This window comes from Numida meleagris, chromosome Z (genome assembly GCF_002078875.1).
Source record: "Numida meleagris isolate 19003 breed g44 Domestic line chromosome Z, NumMel1.0, whole genome shotgun sequence".
NCBI classification, from domain to species: domain Eukaryota; kingdom Metazoa; phylum Chordata; class Aves; order Galliformes; family Numididae; genus Numida; species Numida meleagris.
In genome coordinates this window covers 63,003,703-63,025,275 of record NC_034438.1, presented here as the reverse complement: position 1 = coordinate 63,025,275, position 21,573 = coordinate 63,003,703, and the positions used below count along the sequence as shown (strand labels likewise).

The 21,573-nt window shown below is 40.1% G+C and overlaps 1 long non-coding RNA gene across 1 annotated transcript; it reads left to right on the top strand.

The window, feature by feature from the left end:
- On the top strand, window positions 233-11,649 carry LOC110390352. The gene is made up of 5 exons (XR_002433714.1): window positions 233-4,934; window positions 5,527-5,689; window positions 6,644-6,796; window positions 9,525-9,639; window positions 10,236-11,649. It is a non-coding gene; the product is annotated as an uncharacterized LOC110390352 (long non-coding RNA).

Genomic DNA, 21,573 nt, shown 5'->3' with positions numbered 1-21,573 from the left:
CAGGAAATTTTCTAAAAATCTGGGAGAAAGGCTCCTATTTTCTGAGATTTATGCAGAATGCTACTAGCTAGAGGATGGTGGTGTTTTTAAGATTAGCAGAAGATGCTGTTTATAATGCAGAAATCTCACTGTCACAAAATTATGTGAAAAATATCAAAATAATATATTTTAATGCCACTGATAATTGCCATCACTTAGCAAAAGCAAATCATATTTATGTGGAAGAATTTGCTTTCTCTCTACTCAGGCTTTATGAAGCATGATTTTCAAACTCTCTGCGATGATCACATGCATAATTGCTTCTGTTGCTGTTTTTCAGTACTTCCAGTTTATGTTACATTTCTAATGAAAACTGATACATTGCAGTCACCAGGAGTAAGCCAACATTTACAATCAATTACCATGCAATGCCATCTGAAATACTGCAGCTATCACCTGCTCGACATTCAAAACAATAGAGGGGTGGCTTGGACAGGGCCTGAACATGGGATGTCTTGCCCCTCAAGCACCTTGCAGGGATCCTGGGCCAGGTCTGCACATCCAGTGGCAGAGCTGCAGAAGCAGCCATCGCACCCCTCCAGCTGCTTCATCCCACCCCTATTCCGCCCACAGCCAGGCAAACAGCTGTGCCAGCACAATGCAGCGGGCGGTGCAGAATGAGGGATGGGGACGAGGAGGGATGCTTAAACCACGAGGGAAATACATGTGGTGGCAGTACAAAGCACTCAAGTTCCTTGAGGTGCTATCTCCGTGCAGTCCAACAGCACAATTACTCTGTTGCATCTGAACATCCATTTTGCCATCTTCTCTTGAGGGGACAGCCTCAGGAGAATGGAAGAACAACACTACATTTAGCCAGCTATGCCTTCTTTGCTGTACCAGTCGATCCTGGGGACTGATTTCAGCCCAAAGGCACAGACAAAATTTCAACCTCTGGATCCAGCTGCAGAACCAAAGCCAGCAGGAGACAAATCCCCTAAAGACATGAGAGCAAGCTGGTGTTGGTGGAATGATATGGGAGCACTGAGCATGCAGCACCAGTTTAGTGGTGAGAGGTGGATTTAAAATGTGCTGCCTCCTCCATGGTAACTGCTTGTGTGCACGTGAGGATAAAGCAAGGTAACTCAAGGCAGCCCAGACCTCCTCGTATGCATGCACAGTCTTGTATATTCACATGCCAGCTTACCATCCAGTGACTTGACCATGTGTTGAGTCCTAGGGGAATCAGGCAGAACAGTGTCACAGTGGAATTGAGAACATCACTGTCCCAAAACAGAGATGAATGACTTAGACACAAAAATATAGGCTTTGTAAAACAAGAACCTGCTGTGAAAATAAATGTTTTGTGGATGTAAAGTGGGTAAATTCCAGTCCCTCGGTTTGAGAAACACAAGTCATGAGTACCAACAAATGCAATTGCAAGAGTTTGTCTCCTTGGTAGGTATCTTCCAGCAGATGAAAGTGACCACACAGTTTAAACAACTTGTAAATTTGCAATTTCTTCTTAGCTCAAAACAAACTTAGTTGTATTGTTTAAGGATTAGGTCTCCTCCTCTCTTCGGGTCTTTAATCTGTATCAGTAGCTTCTAGAATCAGATGTTTCCAATACAAGTTCAAGGAATTCTCAGAAAAGATCCACAGTAATCAGCCTGGTATCTGTCTTTATCTCACTTGAGTGATCTGGAGATGAGGTTTTCCATCTCCTTCTGTACTTGTTTGTTTGACTATTTTTGTTTTGAATATTCTTGCTACTCATGAAAAACACTATTTTTTCTATGTAACTTGAGAACTACTTGATCTCAGTTTTCTGTTGTGGCAATGTGTTCTCTCATCTAAAATACTCTGGTTTGAAAAAACATTTTCCTTCATTGGTAGTGAGTGTGTAAACTCTCATTTTCAGCGGCTGTTTCACCATCCTTATGTATCAAACGAGGGAATGGAAGCTCTCAATCTTTTTTTCTGCAACAAACCATGTAATCAGCATTGGCATAGTAAGCAAGGATAGAGCAATCTTTGTGCCGACATAAGTGCCCAAAACATTGGCTCCTGCCTGTGCATTAACAACATCATATATCTTTTGGAAACACTGTCTTAAAATGATTTTTAGTTTTGAATAACCTTTAAGGCAGAAAAGCACAAAAATAAAGATCTGAAAGGAGTCCTGTGCCCTTTCCCCCTACCCTGTAACTTTTCAGTTACGCAATGCAAGTTCCTAAAGGTGTAACAAGCTTAATTATTTGGCTTCAGGCATTAGACAGCCTACATGCAATCCACCAATTCTTCACAAATATACTATTCTGACTGCAAATGGAGCTGTGCAGCCATAGACTGCTCTGCAGGCTTCTGTAGGACAATGGGCTCCTTCCAGTCTTACTAAAAAGCCACTGTGAACAGCTCCTCCAAATGCACAATTAAAGCTTTGCAAGTCATAGCTTGTCTCTCCCCAGCCTGTGGCTAAAACCACTCTTTCTTTCCAGCTCCCATTTGACCTAGAAGCAAGTTCCCAATTTCAGTTTTTTGATATGCCAGAGTATCACATTGTGAGACTAAGCATTTTGAAGGAGATATTTCTTCTCATGACCTTCTGGATCCTTGGAGAACATAGTTTAGAGCTTAATGGAGTTTGAGGACCAATCTCTTCTTTGACTGAACTCCAGAAACTGTCCCTAGCCTCATGTTATTTATACTTCATAAAGATTTGGACACACAGCGGCTAATGTTTGGAAAATACTTGCATGAAAAAAGAAGGTGGCTGAAAAACTCAGAGTGCTAATTCTTATGAACTGCAACTTGAATGCTTGAAATAAGTCTCTAAAAAAGGAAAACCATGCATACTAATTCTTCTGAGGTTGTAGAAAAGCTTGAAAAAAAAGAAGAAGGAGACGTAATGCAGCTTTGTATAGGTTGCAACAGCAAAGATTTGGCTCAGCAAAAGCTCATGGTTAGTACAACAAAATACGTACATGTTTTTCATCAGAATTACAGGATTAAATAAGGAGGTTGAATTATGGCAAATGGAAATTACTATTTGATGGATAAGTGTTAGAGGCACATAGATAGCTCTGGGTGCCACATGTGAAATCATGATCTCACTGAAGTCAATGGGAATTTTTCAACATCTGGATTTCATGCCACTTACGTCTTCAGAAAGAGGAGAGTTAATGTTGGTATATGAGTGTGTGTGTGTGTGTGTGTGCCTAATCAAAGTGTTATCTTTTTTAGATAGCAAAAAATCAGGCATTAATTAGCAGCAAGCAGTGCAGTTGGGTGAGGAACTGCGTGGAGAATACAGCTGAAAGAGCAAAGTGGACCAGACTGGGAAAAGCAGCAGCCGGAGCGGAGCTCACAGAACACTATAAAGCAGTAGGCTGGAATAGTACACCATCCTGGACAGGGAATTAAGGAAGAAATGAAATAGGCCAGCTTGCCAGGAGGCACTGCGGCTTACTGGACAGTTCTGCTTCTAATGAGCCTCCAGCAAGCCATGTTTGCAGGATGTCAATAGTACTCATGCTTGTATTTATTTTATTTATGAAAAGGCATCTCTCTGGCAATGGCAAATGTGGAAATATTCTAGAGATACATAAGAGCCAATGCAACCTCTTTGCTTTGAGGCTGTGTCACAACTCAGTAAAACCTGGCAGTAACGGGTGGTGATGCCATGATGAAGTGTTGCGGTGTAACTCTGCAGATAGCAGGATGGATCTGGCAGGCACAAGATGTGGGTGGGTAGCCTAGTCCTTAGGGAGCAAACCAGAGTGATGCAATGTTGCTGTTCCCTGACACTGCCCAACTTCTCCAAAAGGATGGCCAGACGTAGAGCTCTTACGTCCCCAGTGTGTGTCCTAAAGGCTCTGAGCAGCTGATCCAGTGGGAATTGCCAGATATTGCCCATTTCCTAAATTCCAAACGTGAGCCTGCACGAAGACATCCACTTCTGACACCGAACTGCTGCTCTCCCGTTGAGGACCAGCACAGCTGCCCGCCTCAGGGGCTGCTCAGGCCCACCATGCCCTGACAAACTTCGCCCACCTCCCTGGGAAGGCCTGAGCCCAGCTGCTGGCCGCGGGACCGGGGGCACAAAAGGCCGTGAGGGAGGACGGTCGCTGAGGGGCCCACGTTTCGCTTCCGATTCGCCGTGACCTCTCCCGCCTCCCCGGGCCGGCTCGGCCTGTGCCCCGGCCGCGGGCGGGCGGCATGTGCCGGGCAGGCGCCCCGGAGCCCCGTAGGGCAGGAGACGCGCTCAGGCTCCCACTTCGTCTTGGCAGGGCACCGCCATCAGACGGAGTGGGAGGAAGAAACATTAACTCCAGCAGCTGTTTCTTGACCCCGGCTGTCAGCCTGCCCAAGAATATGCTTTTTTTTTTTTTTTTCTGTGTGTGCGTGTGTTTTATTTTTATTTTCTGGAGTGTGTGCGTGCGTTTTTTAGACACTGTCCGAGTCCCTCGGGGGGCTGAGTTGTGGCGCGGCCGGTGGAAAGTTGGGTGCCCCTGCTGCCGCCGCCCCCTCCCGGGGAGCGGTACCTCCGTTCCGCCCGACGCGTGTGTGTGAGCCGGACACGCACACGCACTCACACACTCACAGACCCACACGCGCGCGCGCACGCACACACAGCCAGCGCCAGCGCTCAGAGCCGTAGCTAGACTACAGTAATTCCCCAGCATGGGCGGCTTGAAACTGCTCGGGCTGAATAGCATTTGCTGTTCCGTCCCCGCGGCCGCCTCCCGCCGGCCCCGCGCGGCGCTCTCCTCGCTCTCCTCCGCCCGCGAGTTGTGCTGACACAGGCGGGCTGCGCCCTGCAACGCTGCCAATGGCCGCCGCTCCTCCCGCCGGCGGGAACACCTCAGCGGGATGGGGTGTGGGGCTGTGCCCCTGCCCCGGAGCGCGGCTGTTCTCCTCGGGGTGGTGTTTGTGTTAACGTGAAGGGAGAGCAGGTGGGCTTCCTGCTTCCCCGGGGTGTCCTTTGGTGGGGTGGTGGGGAGATGTCCCTTTGCCATGGCCCGCTGTCGAACAAAGAGGGGTGACGAAGATGTCCGCCCTTGCCTCGTGAATTGGGGAGCAAGGAAGAGAGTGGAGTTCCTGCATGTAGATACACAGATACGCACGTGTGTGGAGTTTTTCTGTGCAAACACATAGGTACATGTACGTATACATAGGTATTTTGACACCTTATCACCAGACAGACTGCAAACTTCAGTCAGAGCTGTCACCTTACGTTGGACCAAGGTGGCCTGAAGTTGCTGCTTCATGATCCTCCAGGCTGGGAGTTTCTGGGGGTGTTTAGCTGCTGGCTTCCTGCCCTCTGAAGGCTTCTGGCGAGGAAGATTAACTCTTTGTACGGCTCAAAATGTGCATTTCCTCGGCAGTGCTGTCCTCTTAAAAATATCAGGCCTGTTTGGCACAGCTGTGCGTGGACATACGTAAGGGTTGTGACTTAGGGAGGAAGAAGAGCAGACTGTACCAAAGGGCTTGAAACTACTGACAACAGCTCTTCCTCTCATTCACTTCAGATTTTATGTTTTACAGCATCAGTTCAACTGTGACCAGCAAGCATGCAAGTCTACCTGCAGCAGTGCTCTCATCTGTGCTGAGAAACCCTTAGAAATTGAGAGATTGTTCTGAAAAGTGCTGTTCATTTGTGCGGCTCCTGCTCAGGAGATGCTCAGGGGACACGTTTACCTTTAACCAAGTGAGTGGTCCCCATGATGTTGGCAGGGTATGATCCCACAAGGCAAGAATTACAGTATGCCACACAGTGATCCTGCTGCTCTCCGTGCCCCAAACAAGCTGTATATTTTCAGCCTAAACTGAGAGTCTGTCTTGTGGTGTCTAATAAAGGCGCAGCAGTGGTTCAGTCCTCCGCGGCATCCCTAATATGGGAAAAGGAATGAGGAGGAGAAAAGGAATATTGAAATGAAGATGCCCTTGGGTGTTAGTGCACTGGGGAGAAGGTGGAGATGTTCAAGACTCATCTGGATGCCTATCTAGGAAACCTGCTTTCACAGGGGGGTTGGACTCAATGATCTCTAGAGGTCCTTTCCAACTCCTGCAATACTGTGATTCTGTGTGAGAAGTACTACAGGGCTGTCTGAGGGCAGCCAACATGGTAGGGATGCTGCACTTGCTGTGCTTTTGGCAGCAGACCACTCATCCTGATCAACTTTTTGAATGAAATAGTGTCTATGTGTTATATATCCCACACTAATCATAAAAAAATCATCCCGAACACATACATTAAATATTGACAGAGGGCTATTTGTTTTGAGCTAGCAAAGAATATTCTTCTCATTCAGGAGAGTGAGCTGACTTCTCTATGACACCTCAGTTCCATAGAAAGCTTCCTTATTTTGAAGTGATTGAGGGGATACATCTTAAGTGTTTCTAAACTTAATTTGATTAGAACTGATGAATGGCTGTAGCTATTTCTTCTTCTTGTTGTTTTAACTGTGATTTTACAAATAAAAGTTTACTGATGTTTTTGGGATGTCTGAAGCTGCCGGAACATAAATCCATGAGCATTGTTGCTGCTCTTTAACAAAAATCTGACTATCAGAAAGTTTCTGGAAAATGCCATTGTAGTGCCTGAGATGATCAGGCTGACCTATTTTTATGTCTTTTTTTTTTTTTTAATCTTTCTGTTTAGTATGACAGTTCCAGAGAAATGGAGTTGGAGTTCTGTAGCAGTGTACCCACCATATGCTTCCAGACCTGTCAGCTGTGGTGTGCAAATGAGACATTGGTGATGGTTGTACAGACATGTCATTTTCACCACATCGAGCCATAATAAACAATAACAGTAAGTAAAACTGTGCCTAATTTTTAAAAGCTTCCAAAATTGCTGACTGACTCAGGAGTAAGCAATGAGTAAGGGTATGGCTGTACACGTTTGAAATATGCTTAATTCTTTCTGTGCATTTCTGTGATACTTTTACCTTATTACTCACATTTTTCTGCAACATTAATGTACAGTCTTAAAATGAAAGGTACTACAATGTGTGAGAACTCTGAGTACTGTAATCATTTGGATCCAATTACTCGTAAGCAAAACAATACATTAATTTGCAGATGTCAGTGTCAGATGCCCTAGTCAGTGTATGGCCAAACTGGGACATCCAAGTTCTGAAGGCACGTGGGGCTGAGTGCAGAGAATCTTAAAGATATGTTCTTAATTGAATGTTTTCTTGGAACTTTTTGTCACGCATCAAAGTTGCATGTTAGTTGCAGATTGTAATTACATGATTTTTATTGAAATTTTGTTTTAATTTTAAAAAGGCTTTAATTTAAAGCTTACTTTAAACATCTCGTGGTTGCAAACCCTGTCTCTCAGAACTGACAGGGAATTCTTTTGGCTTTAAGATCTTAGTGAGTATTTTCCTGTTGGACCTACATGGTACATACTCACACGAACCATTAACTAAGAGATCATTCAGCATGGTCCTTTGGACATGCTTGATTTTGTGTTACACTCACAGAACTGCCTGCTTAAATATGAGACCTTGTAAACTGCTCAGGTGTTTGGCAGAGTGATATTTTCATTTCTTTTGGCTTCAGCTGGAGCCTGAGGTGCTTTTGGTGCGTGAGGTGTTTGGCACCTTGATGGATTGGGCCCTGGGCTCTCCTAAGTCTGTTGTCTCGATTGACTGCAGTAGGTCTGCTATTAAGAAATCTGTGGATAATATAATGCTTTAGCGTTGCAATAAATAATGACTTGTGTGTTTGACTTTTTAAATCTTCTTGGAGAGGAACAAATTATTCAATCAAACTGTTTATCAAAGCTGTTTCTGAATGAGGTCTCAAGACACGCATTCATCATTGTGAGAAATTTCTGGTACTTTTAAGGGGTTCCTTCTATGATCTGTATCTACAGAAACTTTTTTGTAACTGGAAATGGTTTCATATTAGCTTATATAGTATATAATATTAGCAATCGCTAAGATGACCCATGCATTTATTTGAATTTCCTGAGGCATGTAAGAGGCTGCCTTTAAAATTTCTTTGAAGATGACAAATGGATGCCTGCTCTCTAACTCCGCCCATGCGCCACCATTTTGTTTGCGGGGTACAAAAATATGAATGCAACATGAGCTCTTCGTTCACAGAAGTAGGCATTGGTGGTGCAGGCACAGAGGAGACAGAATGAACAAACATTCTAACATCATTAATCAGACAGATCCCATAAAAAATTGTAAATTTAGTCCAATACTGCATAAACAGGAAAAATAAAAAATAAGTATTGTGAATAAAAGGTAACTTCAGTGTAACAGTTCGTCTAATGTGCTCTTAGTTTGTATATTCCAGTTGCAGTTCTAACTCACTTTAACAACCCGTGTTTATAAAGTATCCCCTTTTAGAACAGCAAGAACATTTAGGTTTGTCATCAGCTCCAACTGACAGAGAATTCATACAATGCCGACCAGAATACAGTAAACATCATTTTCTTGTTCTTGGCAGTAGCTAGCAATTAAGTGTACACCTTTAATTTTTTTTTTTTTAATTTGGTATTTATTTTGAGAACACTGTTGAAGTAATGTCTGGAATAATAATACCTTTTGATATTCAATTTAGCCCTTATTATTCTGCGATAAGTTTTCATCTCTTCTTACAACAAACACCCCAAATGTATTTATTTATTTATTTATATTTATGTATACTACCTGTCCCGCAGGGTTTGTTTTATGCATATTTAATAGTAAGGCAGGTGTAGGGAATACACTTCATGGGACCGAATGCACGAATGTGGTGCTGCATTGCTCTGGTGAAAGAAATGTGATGGGGCAGTACATACAGCGAAGATAAGTGGGAAATGTGCGCAATATCCATAGTCCACAGACAGTTGGTGTACAGATTTTACACATAGATGAAATGGAAGTATCTGGAACAAAATGGTTCAATCTCTTTAAAGTTAGAATCCAAATGCTGTATATTCAGTTAAGGCCAAATCTAAAATCCTTATTTGATTGCAGCTGGGGAAAAGAATCAGAATTGATAGCACTGTAAAAATTAGATGAATGCTTTGAAAGTGTCCTCAAAATAGTAGATGTAGCTTTCTTTCATTGCACGCTGCCTGGTGATAACCAGAAAGTGTCCAAAACTTCCAAAATTACTTAAAGGATTATTCCGAACCTAATCTGAGTGATTCCACATTTCACACAAAATTACTTGTATTTTGACTGCTTTGTACCTATAATTGTGCTTGCATATATTTTTAATCAAAGAAGTGCAGTGCATGCAATTAATGAAGAGGACAATACAAAATCTGACAGAATAGTCACAAACAAATCTGTAAACATAAGGAACCTTTGCAGGAGCTAAGGCTGTTTCCACTCTTGGTAACAAAACTCCCAGAGATCTCACAGTTGCAGGATCAGTTTTCTGAAAATATTATAGCAACTTCAATAGACAGAAAAAATAATAACAGGAGAAAAGAGTAGACTACTTAACAATCACAAACCGTTCCATTTCCTATGCAGCTGAAATTCATGTTTTTCTAAAGTTTTCGTGCTTTTTGTTCTTTTTCACTGCAGCTGATATCCATCTCTGTGATGATTTGAGTAAGAGTAATTTTGCATTACTGTTGATTCCAGTTTTAACCCGTGAATGCTTTACCTGGAGTTGGAACCTGTGGCTGTTTTATAAAAGGTATCATGTCTTTACATGCTCGACAGTAGTGCTAATGCAAGTATGATATGTGTGTGCTCAATATGTGTTTATCTAAAATGCATGTAATTCTTGGGTAACTAGTTGATAATGGATTAAATTATAATAACAAGTCAGAGTATGCTTTTGCTGGTGAAAATATTGCATTGTGTTGTATATCAGAGAAAGTTCTCAGCCTAGAAAGAGCAACTGATGGAGGAAATGAAATAGGTAGCTTCCAGTTAATGTCTTCAGAAGTATTTTAATTTGGGCAGCAGTTTATTTATTGTCTTAGCGTGTACCAATTTTCCAGCCATGAATCATGGCAGAGTATTTAAGTTACCCCTGTGGACAAAAATTTTGAGTCTTTCCTTTTCATAGCAGAACTTACAAAATGTTTTTGCTTACTATATGTTAGGAAATGATGCAAATAATGCACCATTTAACATGTGGCTTGCTTCATGAATTTATACAAGAAGAAAATATAAGCATCTGAAATGTAGATTTAATATTTCAGTGGCTCTCTTATGTGTAAATACAGTCAGAAAATGAACTTAGTAAAAATCGAAATCTGTGTTTATATCCCTCCAATGATACAGGTCTGACCTACAGAGGAAAGGAAGCTGATAGTGACTGCACGATCCTCCACAACCTCCTGGTTGACCTTAGACAAGATAAACCTTCTTGCTCACAACTTCGTTAATTATTATTGTCTGGTCAGAGGCTTTCTCCAATGCACATGGCGATGGATAAATGTAATAAAGATCCAGCCTATGCTATTCTTTCCTTGTGTACTTTATCTGCTTACATTTTGTTTAGCTCCGTGAGTTGACAGTTACTTAAACTTTATGTTCATCTGCAACAAATCTAACAAAAAAACAGAAAAGAGGTAAATAACGGAACTGTCAAGAGGCAGATCCTGTTAAGTAAGTTTTCTGAGCACTTAAATCATTGTGATACGTAACATACATCCAAAACTTTTACTCCAAATCCTGTCTTGTCTTACTGCAGAATTAGTTACACTTAGGAAGTGTTTGGTTCCTCTGATCATTCACTGAGGCCACATCTGGTTGCATGAGCCCTGTGATTTCAAGGCCTCCCTCTGTGCTTGGACACACTGTATACCAGAGAACTGTCAAACTGGTCCTGAGAGGTCCTACTCTGCCAAAAGAAAATGGTTGCATACAACACTTAGCTGGTCAGGAGAAGGAGACTGTGTTAGCCAGAGGTGTGATTTGGACGACCTCTGTGATGACTTCACATGGTGCAGATTTGCCCTTTGCAGGAGGAAAAGATCAGCATGATGCAATGTGAACAAGGGCAGTATAGCCCAGTGTTAGCCCTCTGCGGAAATACTAGCCCATGCTAGTCGCTAGTACGCCATCTGGGTAGCATAATAGGAACTGGTCTTTAGCTAAGAGGAGCAGAGGTACCTCTGCTGCGGAGTAGTAGGGAAAAATGTTATTTCAGAGTAGTGCAAAGTGACTGTTTATATACTTGTGCTGCCTAATGCAACTCCCGCAAACTTTAGCTGGAGTTATAACTCCATAGTGATAAATGCCATTCGCAAAACAGTCTCAATTTTTTGCCACTAGATCTCCTGATGGAGTGCTGTGATGCTCTCAGATTGTGTGTTAAATATGTCTCAAAATTTAAATCACTTAGTCTGATAAAGTGGAAGTCCAAATCTGTCATCTAAGAGCTGAGTTGACAACGCGAAGATGGGGAGCTCAGCTAATCAGCGAAAGTAGCACTATGTTTTTGTTACAAAAAATCTACCAACGATTTACAACGTTGACACACTGTTTACAAAAGTCACATGAGAGCTAACCTATTGCCACAGCTGCACAAGTGTTCATCCTCAGCTGCCACCCAGCTCAACTTTAACTGTAATTTACTGTTCTGTGGTAGTAAAAAGACGTATCTTGGATCCTGGTTATTTTGTATGCCATTAGGTAAACACAGCGATGATGTAGAAAGAATTATATATTCAAAGGGCATTAATGTACATCAGTTTAGCATGGAGGTGTGCTACTTCTGGGATTGGCTTGTGTAGTAAAAGATATATTTAATTTTTTTTTTTTTTAATGAACAGAATTGAACTGTTTGATCCACTTGGTTCTAGGAAGTGTGTTGATTATATGATTAAGTGGCTGTTGCAGACTAGTGTGCTTGTATTTTTAACTATTTGGTGTTAAATATTCTGTGTTACCACTCTGATTTGCACGGGCTGTGTCCTGCCTGTGTCCTTCAGATTTTCTGATGAGGGAAATGAGTACTGCTATTGCCAAACTGGCATGTCTAGATACTAGAATTGTTGGTTGGAAAGAATAAATGGCTGTAACATCGTCAGACTTGCATAGGTCTATGCAAGTATTCTAAAAATGTACATGTTGCAAGCTGGGTGGGAATAATGTGAGCGTGAAAGACTATATAGCCAGTGTTCAGCGAGCAGATTGCTCAGTTGTACAGTGTAGGTTGTATTCCCTTTAAAAAAAATTAAATGAGTGGGGTGCAATGATCACAGACTCTTTTCTGAGGATTGAGGAGGAAGAAGTGAAACTAAAGCAGAGCTAATACTGCTAGTTTTCTTCTTTTTTCATTCTTCCTCTTCTTCTTTTTAATAGGTGTGCGTGGAATTTGGAGAACAAATGTTTTTGCAACTTCTTATTTATTTGAGAAAGAAGGAAAAAAAAGAGTAAATCAGTTCCTCTATCTATGTACCTGTGTACCTACCTATGTTCCTACCCATCTGTCTATTTGCTTTTTTTTTTTTTTTTTTTTTTTTTTTTAAAGGGAGTAGTATAAGTGCTGTTCCTTTTCCAAGAAAGGCAGATTCTCTTAGGAAGTCGTTTTGAGCACTTTAAGGAGGGGAGCGAAGAAAGAAGGATTCCCAGTGGACCCAGGATCACCCACACTGACGTTGTTAGTTTGTGAAAGAGCAACAGTAACACCAGAATAGCATTTCCTTATTTTAGATCCACCTTCTAAAGTCTTTATGCATTTTTGTATTAAAAGTTACATTTGTTCGAAAGCCATGAGAAGATAGCAGTTTGGTGGCGCTGGGGTGACAAACCATCTGCCAAAGAGACAGAGGCATTGCTCCCTCTGAATCTGGGGTTCAGGCTACCCACCTGCTGAGGTCCTATCACCATTCTTCTGACCTCATCACATAGCCATGGTGATTGGAGTGCCAAGGAGCTGCTACAATTCGGTCACGGGACAGTTCTCTAATTTACCTAACATCTTTGTGTCTGTGGAGAGGGTTTCAAACCAACCTCTTATTTCAATTACCTTTATCTGTGAAAAATTTCTGCTTCCTGCCCTAGGTTCCTACAGCTCTTCTGTGTTGGTATACATCTCTTCAAGTCTGTCCAGTCTGAGCTCTGTATTCTGATGAGTACAAATACCCTTCTTGTATTTCCACCTTCTCCAGGCCTAATACACTTTGTTCATTTATTCTGGTAATTGTGATCCTGAAGTGAATATTAAGTTATTTGTTTCGTCAATGTTTGTTAACTACAAGGTTATTGTGAGTGGCATGGGTAGTAACTTTCTATTACTGTGACACAATTCCTGCTAACAAGAGTTTCCTGGCTGAAATTTTCCAGGCTAGTTGTTCACGTGCAACTTAGACTCATAAATGCACTCTTGTGTTGGAGTTACATGATCATACAGTGATTTTTCACAGGCACTCTTCCCTAGTAAATGCCTCAGGGGAACCTGCTCGTGGATGATTCATGACTTGTAAGAGGGGTGAATGTTTTCTGTAGAACCTCTTACTTGATCTGGAAGTTTGAACATATTTGGCTGGTGAGTCAAGAGATGGCTGACACAGAAACAATGTTTTAATGATTAAAATGGTTGAGCACCACTCTGGTGGGTTGGATCTCGTCTCTGATGCAAGGAAGCAACCAACTTTACCACAGACAGTCATTAACTGTGTTCTCCTCTTTTTGTAGGTTCTTGACTGAAGACCCTGGTATCTAATTTGTGGAAGATCTAAGTGCTTATGCTTACAAAGAAAAACAGAGCAAACAGTCTGTGGCGCATGCTTAAGTTCACTGAAAAAAAAAGAAAAAAGGAGGAGTCCTAGGCATTCCAAATTATCAGATATCTCTGATTTCCCCCTATGCACTGCAGTTCTCTTCTATGAAGCAGTGTACAGTCATAACAAGTACTGCCTCAGCTTGCACAGGAACCATGGATATTCCTCTGATGAAGCTCCATACTCTCTTTATGAGATGCCCCGAGAAGCGATTAGTAATTCAGTCTTCCAAATGGTGTTTAAATTAAGTACTGAAAATAAGGCCTGCGACAACATATTAGAGAATAAGAGTAAAAATGTATTGTTGCTCATTAAAGGAACACCATCCATTCTGTGCCCCAAAAAGGCAGGCAAGTACTCTACAATTCAGTCACTAATTACTATACTAGAACACTGATGTATAAGGGGGACAAGTTGAAGCTTAATTCTGTATATTGTGACTTTCGAGTACTTGACTTTGCAAATGTAATAATATTATTTTAACATATTCTTTTGTGTGCAATATGTATAAATGCTGATAGTATTCCTAATTTAAATGTTGCTCTTTAGAGGGCCACTTTACTAGTGGGAGGGTCGCTTAAAGGCCCCGATAAATCCCCCTTTTATAATACCAAAGAAATTATAAACATAAAAATTCATGAAGAAATAACTCTGTATATATATTTTAATCCCTCAGCAGTCTTTTTAAAATACTAAGGGCACTTCTCCTTAATGAGGCCAACATAACAAAAAAGAAAGCAAAGATTCCAGAGGAAAGTTCAGACAAAATAAAAAACAAAAACAAAAACAAACAACGTTCAGCATGTTTTCACAACAGTGTAATTCAGGACAATATTTTCTGTGTTCTACCAAAATCTTTTAAAATATCATATCTAGATATGAGAAAGGATGGAACATTTTAGGGAGAGTTATTTTATTACAAAAAAAAGCTAAAGAGGCCAGCTTGGTGAAAATGCTTAAGCACATGTTAATATTAAAAAACAAATTCTTATCTGGAGAGTAGCATTTGCAATCCTATAATAAGAATATCTTAATGCAAGGTCAGTACAAATACAAAGAAACAGATAATGCAAACATTATGAAGCTGGTTTTGCCTCACATAGCATGTTTTGGTAAGACATGCACTGATTTTGTATTTGATTGAGAACTGAATCTATTTTGAGAAATTATGTTTTAATTGCATAATATATATCTGTACAGCAAAACTGAGCTCCGTGACAAAAGTCTTAAGATGTCTGACTATCCTGCTGGTTGTTCAGAATTGTAATCCTCGCCTATTGAGGCACTGAGTGCTGGCACTGTGGACAACTATTTCAGATACCCAAAATAGATCATAGCATGATTCATGCAGGAAGGGACCTCAGGAGGTCTCTAGTACTACCTCCTGCCTTAAGCAGGGTGAGTTGTGAGATCACACCAAGTTGCCACGGGCTTTTCTCACTTGCTTCTGGAAAATCTCCAAGGCTGGAAACCGTAAAACCTCTTCAGACTATCTTGACCATCCTCATGAAGAAAACTTTTTTCCTGGTATCTAGGCAGAAGATCTCTTGTTTAAACCTCTGCCCACTGTATTTTTAAAACATGTATTTTAATTGGATGGCAAGTAGTCTTTCTCACTCCTCATTGGTAACATTTTAAATGGATACAAAAGTTCAGCCACAGCTGAAACTGACTGAGATTAAAAGAAATTTTAGTATGGAGTGGTAATTTTGTATGACCAGGATGCTCCAAATTCCAAACAAAATTGTAATAATGAAATAGGAAAATAACTGAACAATAAAATAAGTTTATTAGCATCATAAATATAAATGATGAACAGTGCAGGTATTCCCCAGTGAGAATAAAATTCAAACAAGCAATATGAAACTAAATAAAAAATGGAATAAGCTCAAATTTGTACAAACTTGTTCACCACTCACCTTTGAGAAACATTATATACTGCTGTGATCAAAAGGATCATCTGCAGTTTCCATAAGATACCCTCATTTTATGACTGGCATTTATTATTGTAGCTCACGGACACAAACTTTGGAGAATATTAACAATATCCTATCTAATAACCCTTAAAAAAATTCTCTGTCTCAGCATGTCTACTTGATGAGAAGCTTTGTGCCTAACAAGCTTCTCCAAGTACCATTCAAAAAGTTTGTGGTGTTGGTTGTAGGTGACAGTCACAGAAGACATACCTGGCACTTTAGTGCTGAGCAAATAAATCAAAAAAAGCACAGACTGACTAGGAAGGAGGCATTCCCTTATACTACCAAACTTTCCTTACCCATTAGCCAGCAGGTCAGGGCTAGAGTAAAGTACATGTAGGACAAAAAAGCTCCCTTTGTGGAGGGAATACTTATTCCAACACGCGTTTCTCTGAATAAAATCTGAGTCAGAACATTCCAGTGTTTCAGGCTATTTCTTTTAAAAGCTGCAGGGACAAATGATGTCTAAAATGAGTGGTAAGGTTTGAGCACCTGTAACCATCTGCTAGAGATACTATTAACTAATCTTAAAAAGACTGCGCACAAAGAGTATAGCACAGAGGGGCATATGCTTACAAGATGGATATATGTTTCAGAGGTAAGACCAGGTGCCAGTGCAGTCATGAAGGTTATGTTAAGCATTGCACTGTAACCACATGCCCTGGAATGAATTATCGAGCTTCTTGGTCATGCTAATGTTTTTGCTTATGAGTTCTTACCTGTAAAGGTACGGCCTCATAATTACTGTAATTACAAGGCTTATGAATTTCATCACTCAAATCAACTTGCTCCCTCAAGACATACTCAAAATTGCTATCTGTCTGATTCTCACACTCTAAAAAAGGTAATTTTGGAGTAACATTTCCACACTGAAAAAACAACCCGAAGTCAGAGCAAAGAAATATGCAGCTATGTAATGCAGCTGCTTATATACTCATTGCTTTCCTTTTTACACTTTTGCCATGTCTTTCTCACCATCCACAGCCAGCATATTGAGCCCTTTTACCCTGACCAATCAATGTGCAACTATCTTCACCACAACCAGTGAACTGGTCGTACAATTAGGTTTTGATGATGAGCGTAGTTAACACAGACGGCGTGCATTACATAGTGAAAACTACTGTGCGTCCTTTTGTTACCTGGTATTTGAGTTAGTATCAGACAATAGATGGTGATGAAGAAATATTTTTTTGTAATACTACTCTTGACATTTCTCATGGTATCAACTACAGCAATGAAAGCTGCATGTAGGGCTGCACTGGCAAGTGCATTTAGGATTAAAGCTCTTGAATATTTCTAATTTCTCTTTAAAATTATGGTCCAAGTCTAGTTAAGCATCTTGTACAGCTAAGTAGTTCCCCTGGCTATCATGACAGAATTTATTTAGAATGCAAAAGAAATCTATCCTACAGGGAATAGCTGTATGCTTGATTTTTAAAGTTCAGAACTGCCTTATGGCTAAATATGTGTATGTGTGAAATCTGGAATTTGTGGAGATGGTGGCTGCACAGCCCCAAAATACATAAAAATAAAAGAAAAATAGGAGAAAAAAATTAAAAGGAGCATTTAGAAATGTATCTTTTATTCACAGTCCCAAAGAATTATAAAAATGATTGTCTTTTGGAAGAATACTGGGTAGGCTTTCTGTCTGAATTCAATTATTAAAGATATCTTAATTTTGTTTTAAGGGCCTAATTACTGCTTCATTGAAACTAATGTAGAGGGGTGTCCAATGAAGAGAGAGTATGCTATAAATAGAAATCCCAACTGGAGGGTTGTTACTGGAGCATTCATGATGCTGTATAATCCAAACAAGCCAATAAATTAAAGAAAGTTCAATAAATGAAATGTAGGGTAATATAACTTCCACTCTGTTAGTGTTATATCTCATTTATGTCTGACTTCACATCATTTGTAGTACAGTTATAGTTAAATCTGATTTGTGGCAACTGGAGCTTTATAAATGTCATCCCTTTAGCCTTTTCTGGATTGAGCTGTAGATACGCCATTTCATGAAGTACTAAATATTCTCTGAAAAAGACCATTAGATACAGAAGTAACACTGGCTTCTTGGGAGCAGCGCAGGGACTTGATGACAATGGAGGTGACTTCAGACCTTTGATCTCTTATAAACAGAAACATGGCAAACCTTTGATTAATTTCTTATTATATAATTCTTTAAAAGCCTTGCAATTATAATAAACTCATACTGTCTCCATTAGACCTTTATCTGATAATATAGCCAATAATAATAAAACAGCAGGGTCCTAAATCTAAACTTACCTTGTTAATACTGCATTCACTGGGACTGTGAGTCTGTACATGCAGGATTGGTCCTTTTGAATGCTATTTTACATCTTCCTATTTCCTATCATGTTACATCTTAAATCTTTCTTAGATAGCAATACAAACAAAAAAAATTACAAAGGAAATGAACATTGCTTGCTAGGAAAATCCTCTCTAAGCTCAATTAAGTGTTCTGCTTTTTACTTATTTAATATCAAGCCTCAAAATCCTTCAGTTCTAGTGGTTTGATTATCTCATCATCCTGTCTTCAATTCACTTTTACTCTAAACAATAACGTACATTTTCATAATAATTATACTTTGATTTTCTATACACTGATGTTTTCACTTGAGTATCTGAAAGGGCCTTAAGTAGTGTTGAGTTAATCTTCAAAACACCTATTACATTATCATTCTCATCCTGCAGATAGATGAAAATAACAGCAAGAAACAAGTAACCTGCCAAAGGTAATAGAAAGAGTTAGTGGCAGAGATGAAAGCAGATGTGATCTGAAAACAGATGACCCCACCCTCATCATTAGCCCCCAGTAATCCTGCAGTTGATAAAACAGAATACAGCAGCTGTTTCTAAACTGCTGGATACCTATGAAAAGCTGTCATCTCCCAGGGTGCTAACCACTGCTTTTAGCTGCTTCTGTGTCTAAACACTTTTCCTAAAAAAGGGAACATTCACTAGACAGACAACATTTATAAGAGCTGTTGAAAACATAAATGAAAGTGTTTTTATGTAACAAAATGCATTCATCAATAAAGCAATATTTTTCAACTGTGAGCAGGCATGAAGAAAGGAACAGTTACAGAGCGTTGGAATAAAGGGGATTAAAAAGAAAGTGACCTGGATTTGAACATGATTCTAGACAGCAGACAAAAGAAGCAAGGCTGGGAAAATGCAGCACTCCAATTTACTGGTGTTGGGTGGGTCTCATTTAAATTTGTGCTTGGGGGTACATTCCAGTATTGTTACATATAAAATTACTACTTCTCTGGCCTCTACATTACAAATCATATGCAATATGCATACATTGTATGTTAGGGATCCAAAACTTAAATTTGCATCTTACTTTGGTTTTCTTCTTGAATTTCACCGTTTTCATGAAAAATCTTGGGAAAAGAAATCCGTCTCTTAAACACGATTTCATTTGAATCATATCTAGTTCAATTATCTGTGGACAGTTATGAGCCAGATGTTGCCAATTTTGGCATAGAGATATATGCAAACTGAACACTTGTAAGCTATATTTTAGCTCATATATAAGCTAGAAAACTGTATGAACCCGAGTCAGCTCCGGACAGATCCAGACCCGGTGTCTTGGCATTGTTCTCCAGCTATGAGGAGCACTGGTTTGCAGCTGCGTTTGTGGTTCTGCATGAACTTATCTGGCCAGCGCTGGAATGGATCTACTAAATCTGGCTGGAACGAACCCAATTCCTGCACTTGGCTATCTTTGTACTGTGCTCCTTAGTGCTCTAGGAGGACTCACTAGCTCTGCAACACATCCTTGACCCACAGCATTTTGGAGCACCGTGTAAAGATACCTGAAATGTTCTGCAGCAGTCATTTCGCCTCCAGTTCTGGGCCTGTGCTGACTACACTGTGACTCAGTTATTTCCAAGAAGGGTCACTTTGATGCTGTCAGCTGTGCACCATTGTACCCATATTATACTAGTTTTTCATTAGCCAGGTGTTGCAGCCCACAATTACTCCAGGTAATGGGGAATAATTGTCAGACTAAATTAATTCTGACATACCTCCATCGACTTCAGCAGAGTTACAGCGGAGGAGAATTTGGCCCGTGGATTCCATTGTTATGTTAAGAAGCTGTCAGTGCCATGTACAGATGAGGGGAGCTGACACTGATGAGTTGGTGAAGCTAAAGTGTGCTATTTCAGTGTTATTAAATAAATCATTCCTATTTCAGTGACAGTCTGCTCTTCATCCTCTTGTCTTCTTGACTTTCTTTGACTCTTACTGTATTATTTAACTTGTATAAATGCTGCATATGACTCTAAGCATGATGACTGAAACTCAGGACTGGAAGTAGTTTGGTTAACCTTTACACCTTCCGGCAGGAAATATTCCAGCAAAGCATAATTGTGTTATAGGTAAATATAACGTCTCTGAAAGAAGTGGAGTTACAGCCTCTTACGCTAGAGTGGGTTTGGTCAATTGGGTCAATGCATTTCAGAATCACAGTCAAAAAGAAAGAAATTACAAGGCTTATAATAGGGTAGAAAAGAGTACCGAGACCAGGATAGTTTATTATGAAATTCTATTGACAGTGTTTCACAGGACTAGATCCCTACAGCTCGACTTTGTTTTGCACTTATTTTTTTTCAGCGGCAATCAGGAGCAGTTTTGTGATCATGTTCAGGAAAGTATTCCAGAGTTGTTTAAATTATCACATTAGTTGATCTACTCAATGATTTCATGTTTTATAAGTCAAACTCTATCTTAATAATGTACAATTTTTCTGGAAAAAAAATTGCATACTGGATTTGGTAATATCTCAGTAATTTAGCAGTCATTTGAACTCTGGAGATCTGGTAAATTTCTGGAGTATAATTCAAATGGATGAAAAAAGCCTTTGACTATGTCCAAGTAAGGGTAAATGGAAGCATTGTTGTCATATATTAGCTAATGTTAGTTAAGAGAGTTTTTTGAAATCTAGTATAGAGATTTTCACACAAAATGCCCATTTTAAAGACAAAGAATGAGACTGAAAGTTCCTTATGTCCAGTTATGTACATGACCTCCTATCTCCATCATGTATTTTTAACCCCTAGATAACCCTGGGAGAAAATAATTTGATGGGCACAGACCAGTACCTAGCATAGTGTTTGAACTCAGGAATATTACATGTGTTGGCAGTACAGAGAATCTTTCAGAGGTATTGTCTGTGTCCTCTATGTTTATCATCTAGCTCTTTATGCTCTCCATTGACTTTTCTCTTGATCTTTACCTGCAGGCTAATAGCACCCTGTGTCATTGCACTCATTTTTTAGCCCATCATTTTTCTTGTAAACTGCTCTGTTGAGCAGCAGATGACTTCCAGATACACAGCTTCCTTAACACAATCATGGTTAAGGATTCCTACATCCTTTCCAGGAGGATGCTTGCTTAACCATTTTCCTGCTCAGGATCAATGGGACAGAGGCTGGTCTTTAAAGGCTATCTTGGGAGCAGACTGGGGACAACCCAAACTAAACCATGCTTAACCAGCCATAAACAGCTAACTGAGGTATTTCAGCTCATATTCTGTTTAGCACAGGCTTGTTTAAACCAAGACTGGCTTACTTAGGTCTTAAACGAAGCACTCTGAAGTGCCAAAAACAATCTGAAAATGCAGAAGAACAGAAAAAGAGATAGAGTGCCTAGCATTCATACTATGCTGCTTTGACATGTGCTGTTAATTAATCCTTCATTAAAAGTTCAGTGTCAGTTGAATGATCATTTATTCACTGTTCAATCTATCATTTTATCAGTATAGGTTCTGATTTTTCCAGTCCTGGCAGGTGATACTTAGCTGTTATTTTTTTTTTTTCCAGGCAACCAGAATTTTGTCAGTTCAAACTGATGAAGTAACAAACTCTGCAGATGACTGACTTC